The following is a 7,500-nucleotide window of genomic DNA, read 5'->3' as shown; positions in this document are numbered from 1 at the left end:
GTTGTGTTCATAACTGGGTGGCTCCAACACTTCATCAGTTGTAGACGTACATCCAATTATTGCAATCTGAATGTTTCAATAAAATATGTTCAGCAGTTTATGAGATATTTTGCTAACAGACAAACAGGGTTGATGTCAAAAGTTCATACCGAGGTTTTAAGAAAATGTAAAACGCAGTGTGTAGTACTCATAGTATGTGTGGGAGACGATGCTCAGCAACTACCATACCAAATTTTACCACACTGGCTTTATGTTTGGCAGATTTAAATCTATTTTTGTGTTCTCAGTGGTCAGCGGGCTATGGTGGCCATCTTGATTTGGCCTGACTTCAAAAATGCTTTCAAATGCACATGCATGTCTTGATTACAATCTGATAGTTTCATTCAAATATGTCCAGTAGTTCTGAAGATATTTTACTAATAGACAGACAGAAATGGCTTCAGCAATGAATGTAGTTTTAAAAAGCAGGTGTGGTGTGATTGGTTAGTGTTTAAGTTGGTACTGGGAAAGACTCTCAGCTACTACTACACCAGTTTTGAACTCAATAGCTCTAAAATTAGCAGAGTTATACATATATTTGTATTTTACAAGGTCACTCATCTCTTTGGCCATCTTGAATTGGATTGGCTTAAAACATTAATGAGTTGTAGATGCAGTGATTAATGTAATTAGAATCTGTGTAGTGGTCACGAAGTTGCTTTTATAAAGCTACAGACAAAGAAACGCACAGGAACATGATCAACTTTCAGCTTTGGTCACAGCCTGTAAAAAACCATGAGAGTATAAAACATTCATGTTGGACACTTTGTCCAGCCATCTAATAAACACAATCATTTTCAATTATTTTTAAAAATAAACCTTTCTTATTAAAACAAGAACCCACAAGATGTTTTAACATTTATGCTGTTGATTTTTATTGTGGTGGCACGATGGCTCTGTTGGTAGAGCTGTTACCTCTCAGCGAGAAGGTCACCGGTTCAAATCCTAGCTGGGAACTTTCTGGGTGGAGTTTGCATGTTCTCTCTGTGCACGTGTGGGTTTCCTCCCACAGACCAAAAACATGCATGTTAAACTGACTGGTAAGGTCGTTCTATTTCGTATAGGCTTCGCCCTTTAAGGCCTTCGCTTTAGTGGGTTTATCCCGTTATGCGCAGCATAAGCACTGAAAAAAATTTAGTCCACGCCCACCTGCTGTGTGGGCCCCACCCGGTCCGTATAAATTACATTAAGAGTGGGAAATAGGCTCCCATTTTTTCTTCAGCGAGCTAAAATAGCACTGTCAGAAGAACAAAGAAGGAAAATTGTGTAGATGACCAACCTTTGTTAAGGATGCTTGGCCCGGGAGTCGACCTCCGGTCGTCCGGTGAGTTCTCCTCCCCGAGGAGAAGCTGACGAGCAGTCTTATTTCAAGGTAAGCGCCGAGGAATATTTCTCAGTGACAGGTCACTACACGCTGGACAACGCCATCTTGTATTTTTCCTCTTATTGCCGACCCTCGGAGCGAATCGGATGGTTCCTCCGGGACAGGTGTGCTCAGCTGCAGCCCCCGCTGCTCATTCCCTCCTGGGGAGCGTAGTGTCGGTGGAGGCGGGCTGAGTGAATGCTCACCCCATCCCACCTCGTTTCGCATCGGCGATCACACCGCTCCCGGCCGACGGCGCCCTCAGGGGTTGCCCGGCGTAACCCAGGAGGAGGCTGACATGAAAGGACCCTTTTTTACGTCCTACGCCTTTCCCGCCAGTTCGGATGATCCGGCGGGAAGGTTGTTTACTGACTCCATTCCGGCTCACCGTCTTGTTCCATATGGCCTCGTGTTCCCAACAGGACGTCCTACGGGCGAGGCCACAGACGGGTTATTTCCTGGTAGATTGGGGGAGCCGGTCTCCACAGTCCGCATCCATCTCCAGAGCAGGGGTTCACTGAGTGGAAAGTCCCTCCATGCCCTCTGGAGCCGAGCCTGATGGAGGCTTCATTGGAGTAAGATGTTCGAGGTGGACCAGCGTCTCGTGCCTCCGGTTAGCATAACCGTGACGGTGACACCGCTCTCCAACTGAGCTCACCAGCATGTGTTCCACACGGCCGCAGCGAACAACACGTTACGCTGTTGGCGTACACGTTCAGGGGCGAGAAGAGACGGTGGCCCTCTGTCCTTCGGCTCACTCCGCTCTCGTAGCGGCTGCTTGCTAACGACGCTGCCAGCCTGCAGTACGCTCAGTCTACAAGTCAGCTGACATCATCCTCAACCGGTGCGCCTCTTTTGCTGTCTGCCGCCCCGCATCGCAGCCGGAGAACGAGGTCCCAGAAGTTCTCCTGGCTCGTCACTCCACCTTCCTCTCAGGAGAGATGCAGGAGTCGGTTGGTGATCCTCTTTTCATCAGCGAGAGATCTTTTCAAGATGCTCCACAGCTGCTCCACGGCTGCTCAACGCCTCCCCAGCTCTGCTACGCCAGCCCCTCCCGTCAGACGTCCCCAGCAGCCGGAAGTTCATTTGTTTTCCCGGACTTCGCCAACAGGGGGCCCTCCAGGACAACAAACAGAGCTCAACGGAAGGTAACTAGGTGTCCGGTCGCTGGAGGTGTGTTGATGACACTGTGAAATAACATCATTTTATGATGAAGTGTCTTTTAGCCAGGCTGTCAGCATGGTTTATCTGACAAGCGGCTCCATCACACACACTCATCTCGAATGAGCCTTTTTTAAGGTTGTTTTCATTCACTGTCAGCGGTGCCGATGCGCGCCCCCGCTGCATGAAAGCGCGCACGCAGCTCTCAGCGCCCGCCGTTCATGTCAACGTTCATGTGAGACCACGGTACGAGCTCAGCAATGTATCTCGCTCCCGGCAGAAGCGACACACGTTTTGTCATTGCAGTGGTGTCAAACGCACGCTCCCACGGCGTTAGCAGTTTCACAAGCTTCACAGCGGCTCTGCTCCTTTATCCTGGAAGAAGGTTTTCTGAATTAATACTGCAGCTCGTGGAATCACTCTGAAGTTCACGTGACTTACAGCCAAGAATGATCGTGTTTCTGCAGACCGAGCCAGGGGTAGCCTCGCTTCACCGATGCCGCGCGCTGCTTCCTGACCGCTCCAGTGCCAACGCGCGCTCCCGCGGCGTCAGCAGCCCCACAAGCCTTCACAGCGGCTCAGCTCATACATCCTCGAAGAAGGGGTTTTGTCTGAATTAATATTGCAGCTTGTGGAATCACTCAAAAGCTCACGTGACCCGCAGCAAACAATGAACGTTTTTCTGCAGACCGAGCCAGTGGTAACCCCGCTCCACCGATGGAGCGCGGTGCCTCCTTACCGCACCAGTGCCAACGCGCGCCCCCGCGGCAATCCTGGCTTAAAGCGTCGCATGAGGACGCACACACACGACCCTTCAGGGCGCGTCGGCTCATATGTGCACCCGCTTACGAGCGTTACACGGAGCAGCTGCACACAACGTGAACACAACTCATGAATTGTTTTCCCGCAGCAACACAACATCTTGCATCCTCGGGGACTCGCGTGGGTTTTTTCTCTCTCACTCAGCGCGCTCCAGTTCACATCAGCATGTATGTGAGTTTCACAGCATAAATGCGTGCCCGCTTTATAGCTTATAAACGGGTGGCAATGAACGCGCGCCTCCAGATGGATGGGCGAACCGTTTTCATCCGGGATTCACGCTGCAGCTCAGCTCAAACCCCGGTGTGGAGGAACTTTGTGACGTTTTTTCCGTCATTTATGAACAGATCTCGTCCCCTCTAGCAGAAGCTCAGGGAATTCTTTTTTGGAAATGTAAATTCTAGAATCTCAGATGGAGAGGAAACGCTAGGTCTCTCTCATCACTTCCTGGTCCCAATGAACCGGAAAGATGAGATTTATTCTAGATTGGCAATGTCTGAGCTGTAAGAAACAACACTCCATTATGCCCCGAGCCGTTTTAATTCTGCGTTATCTGGACACCTGCTGCTGAGCAGCTTGTACAGACAGGGGGCAGCAGTGCAACTCACGTGAATCGGTTGAGTGATATCAGCTGTTTTCCGTCCACAGATCTATGTCACACACATTTAATAAGCTGTGGAGCCGCTGTGGCTCCCCACACAGCAGCCTTTTAAATGTTTTGGAGAGTCGCACGGGATCTTTGAATGTGACTCAACACTGACCTTGAGCTGCAGAATCATCAGAGTTTTTGATTCTAAGACAGCAAGTGACTGTTGCATACATACTAGCAGGAAATGTAGGCATTTTTCAACCCATGTGCCACATTGTGAGACAGATGCTGTGTGGGGCGCACCCAATCTGTTCTCCATTGGAGTGGGTACATCTCATGTATTCCACCCAGAACTAGGACTCAGACACGGTAGAATCCTGCCAGCGTCTGCGGACGTGTAGCAACACGAGAGAACGCTCAATGTCAATTATAATTATCGTGGAGCCATAGGACGATCCACCGCTGGGTGGACGTGCCTGCTCACAGCCTGTGGTTGTAATGCCTTTCATCTCCTTCTCTCCCTCTGGTATCATGGTTTTTCTGAACCGAGCTCAGGAGGAGAGATTGGCAGCTCCTCTGCCCCAGGTACGTGAACGCATCATGGTTCCCAGGCCTACGACATTTGTTATCAGGGCGCTCGTGGAACCTGCCGTGGAGGGGGGACGCTTCCCTCCAGGCGGGAGGAATGATCAGGAATTAATCTGAATAGGCCAGCACCTGTGGTTTGGCCGCTGTGCAGACCTTTGAGAGGATGTATCTCTCTCAAGATGTAGTGCGTACGATTCAGGAGTCACGTGCCGCATCCACCACAGTGCTGTTCACATCAAGTGGTCAGTTTTCCAACGCTGCTATACAGAAAGGTGTAGAGGCCACTTCATGTCCACTGGACGACATGCTGTCTTTCTGCAGCAGCCGAGGGACAGAAATCTGGTGTCCAGCACGACTATTGTATGCTGCAACCGTGTTTTTCTTTTGTCTCAAAGTTGTCGTAGACAGAACAACCTTTAATCATCCTCTGACGGAGCATTTTGTCTCAGATTGATATAGCGGCTGTGGGCCTGTTGTGACACGGGAAACGCTCAGTGTCAATTATGCACTTCTCTGAGCCCATGAGACGAATCACCGCTGGGGGGTGGATGCGTTTGTCCACAGTCCATGGCCCAAAATGCTTCTGTACGCGTTTTTCTCCACCTCCTCTGATCTTACGGTTCTTGAACCGAGCTCAGGAGGAGGGATTGACAGCTCTCCTGGTGGCCCGAGCGCGTGGGTGCACCATGGTTCCCAGCCCTGAAACGCCTGCTGTCGGGGTGCCCGTGGAAACTGTTGTAGAGGGAGGACGCTCTCCTTCCAGGCAGGAGGAGCGACCAGGAGTTACCCAGAAATAGGCCAGCACCTGTGGGTCTGGCCGTTGAATGAATCCACTTAGAGAGGATGGGTTGCCCACAGGATGTAGTGCGCACAATTCAGGTTTCTCGTGGTGCATCTACCACAGCGATGTACACATCAAAGCGGACAGCTTTTCAGTGCTGGTGTACAGAGAAGGGTGTAGAGGCCACCTCATGTCCATTAGGTGGCATGCTGTTCTTTCTGCAGCAGCTGATGGACAGAAATTTGCATCTAGCACGTTTTAAACGTACACTGCAGCCATCTCTTCCTGACATGAAGGTTTCTGAGACAGAACAGGTTTTATCATCCGCTGATGAAACGTTTTCTAAAAGGTGTACAGAGACGCAGGTCTTTCTCACACGCACTTGTTTCCAGTGGGATTTAATACTGGTCCTGCAGGTCATGATCAAAGCTTCATTTGAGTCTTTGGATCAGGTTCCACTTAAATTCTTGTCTCTTTAAACAGCCCTGCTGCTGGCTTTAACATCCGCTAAGAGAGTGAGTGTTTTATCTGCCCTCTCTGTCGCTCCGTCATGTCTCAGAAATTAGGCTGACGGCAGCTCAGCTGATTTTAGATCAACCCAGCTTTTATGCCTAATACATCACGAGCTCTTTTAATCAAGAGCGATATCGTTGGAGGGGTCGTTCTCCCCCCCCCCCCCACACAGATCAGAAGAAGTAACGTCTTTTTATCTCCTCTGTCCTATGCGGGCGTTGACGTGTTACATAGCGTGCACAGCTGCAATGCGTCAACATTTGTTTGCGCATTATAGAGATGCATCTGCAGGTCGCCCGTTATCCACCCAGCGCTTGTCACACTGGCTGTGTGAGGCTATTTCTGAAGCCTACAGAGCATCAGATTTAGAGTCTCCTGTCAACCTCAGAGCACACTCTATCAGCGGTATCGCTTTTTCGACTGCTTTGCATAATGATATGTCAATGCAGGACATTTTGCACTGTGGCCGCGTGGTCAACACCCTGCTCACTTATTCGCCTTTATTTAGGTGATGTGACGGCCCGTTCCATGACACATTCTGCCCTTAGTGTTTACAGAATGAATATTGTTGTTTCATGGAACTCCGTTTTACTCACATCTGTCTGCATGCATTACAGTGTGAGATGTTATCAATCACAAGTTGTGACTGTTATTTGATTCTATTGTCATTAGTCAGTTCACGACTATTGTTACCAATCAGTTCATCTGATTAATAATCAGCTCTCTTGTTATTATTAATCTGTTCATACGGTTCAGCCGTAAACCGGTTGGTTCATGGCTCTTTTCAGCGTTTTTCCCTCCCCGTTGATGTTTTCGGGGCGTTCATGCATTCAGAAAGCATGGTTACACAACATGCGTCTGTGCATGGCACACATAATTACGCAATGCGTAATTATGCACATGGGAGCTGAGTGATTAGACTTTTTTGGGCAAGCTTCTGCTTCATATGGTGTTCGAATGGACCCAGTGAGGCGAGGACCACATCTGCTTCGCCCTTTACCCACTAAAGCGAAGGTCTTAAAGGGCGAAGCTTATACGAAGTAGAACGTTGGTTACGTACTGTAACCCCAGATTCTATGAATATAGGCGTAGCCCTTTAAGCGTCGGACCTCACTGGCTCCTGAATGGCTGAAGAAAAAAGCTATTTTGGGAGCCGATTTCCCGCTCTTAACGTAATTTATACGGACCGGGTGGGGCCCACACAGCAGGTGGGCGTGGACTAAATTTTTTTCAGTGCTTATGCTGCGCATAACGGGATAAACCCACTAAAGCGAAGGCCTTAAAGGGCTACGCCTATACTCATAGAATCTGGGGTTACAGTACGTAGCCAACGTTTTCACAGCTGATACTCCGGTAGACTGGGTTCGGTTCGGGACCAATATTCATGACCTTTTGTTACATTTGAGCTTGTGCGTTTGCATTCACACTGCACTGTGCAGTCGAGTCAACCTGTTGAACCAACCTGTTGAACCAACCTGTTGAACCAACCTGTTGAGCCAACCTGTTGAACCAACCTGTTGAGCCAACCTGTTGAAGCAACCTGTTGAGGCCACCTGTTGAAGCAACCTGTTGAAGCAACCTGTTGAACCAACCTGTTGAAGCAACCTGTTGAAGCAACCTGTTGAACCAACCTGTTGCAGCAACCTG

The 7,500-nt window shown here is 49.4% G+C and overlaps 1 protein-coding gene across 1 annotated transcript in view; it reads left to right on the top strand.

Annotated features, from left to right (window-relative positions):
- LOC119427617 (plastin-1) overlaps nt 1–7,500 on the top strand; it is a 66,364-nt gene that overhangs the window by 50,128 nt on the left and 8,736 nt on the right. The window lies entirely within an intron of this gene.

The sequence above is a fragment of the Nematolebias whitei genome, chromosome 21 (assembly GCF_014905685.2).
Source record: "Nematolebias whitei isolate Nwh7 chromosome 21, NemWhi1, whole genome shotgun sequence".
Taxonomy (NCBI): domain Eukaryota; kingdom Metazoa; phylum Chordata; class Actinopteri; order Cyprinodontiformes; family Rivulidae; genus Nematolebias; species Nematolebias whitei.
Note: the sequence above shows the minus strand (reverse complement) of the source record. Positions and strands in the feature narration are given on the sequence as shown.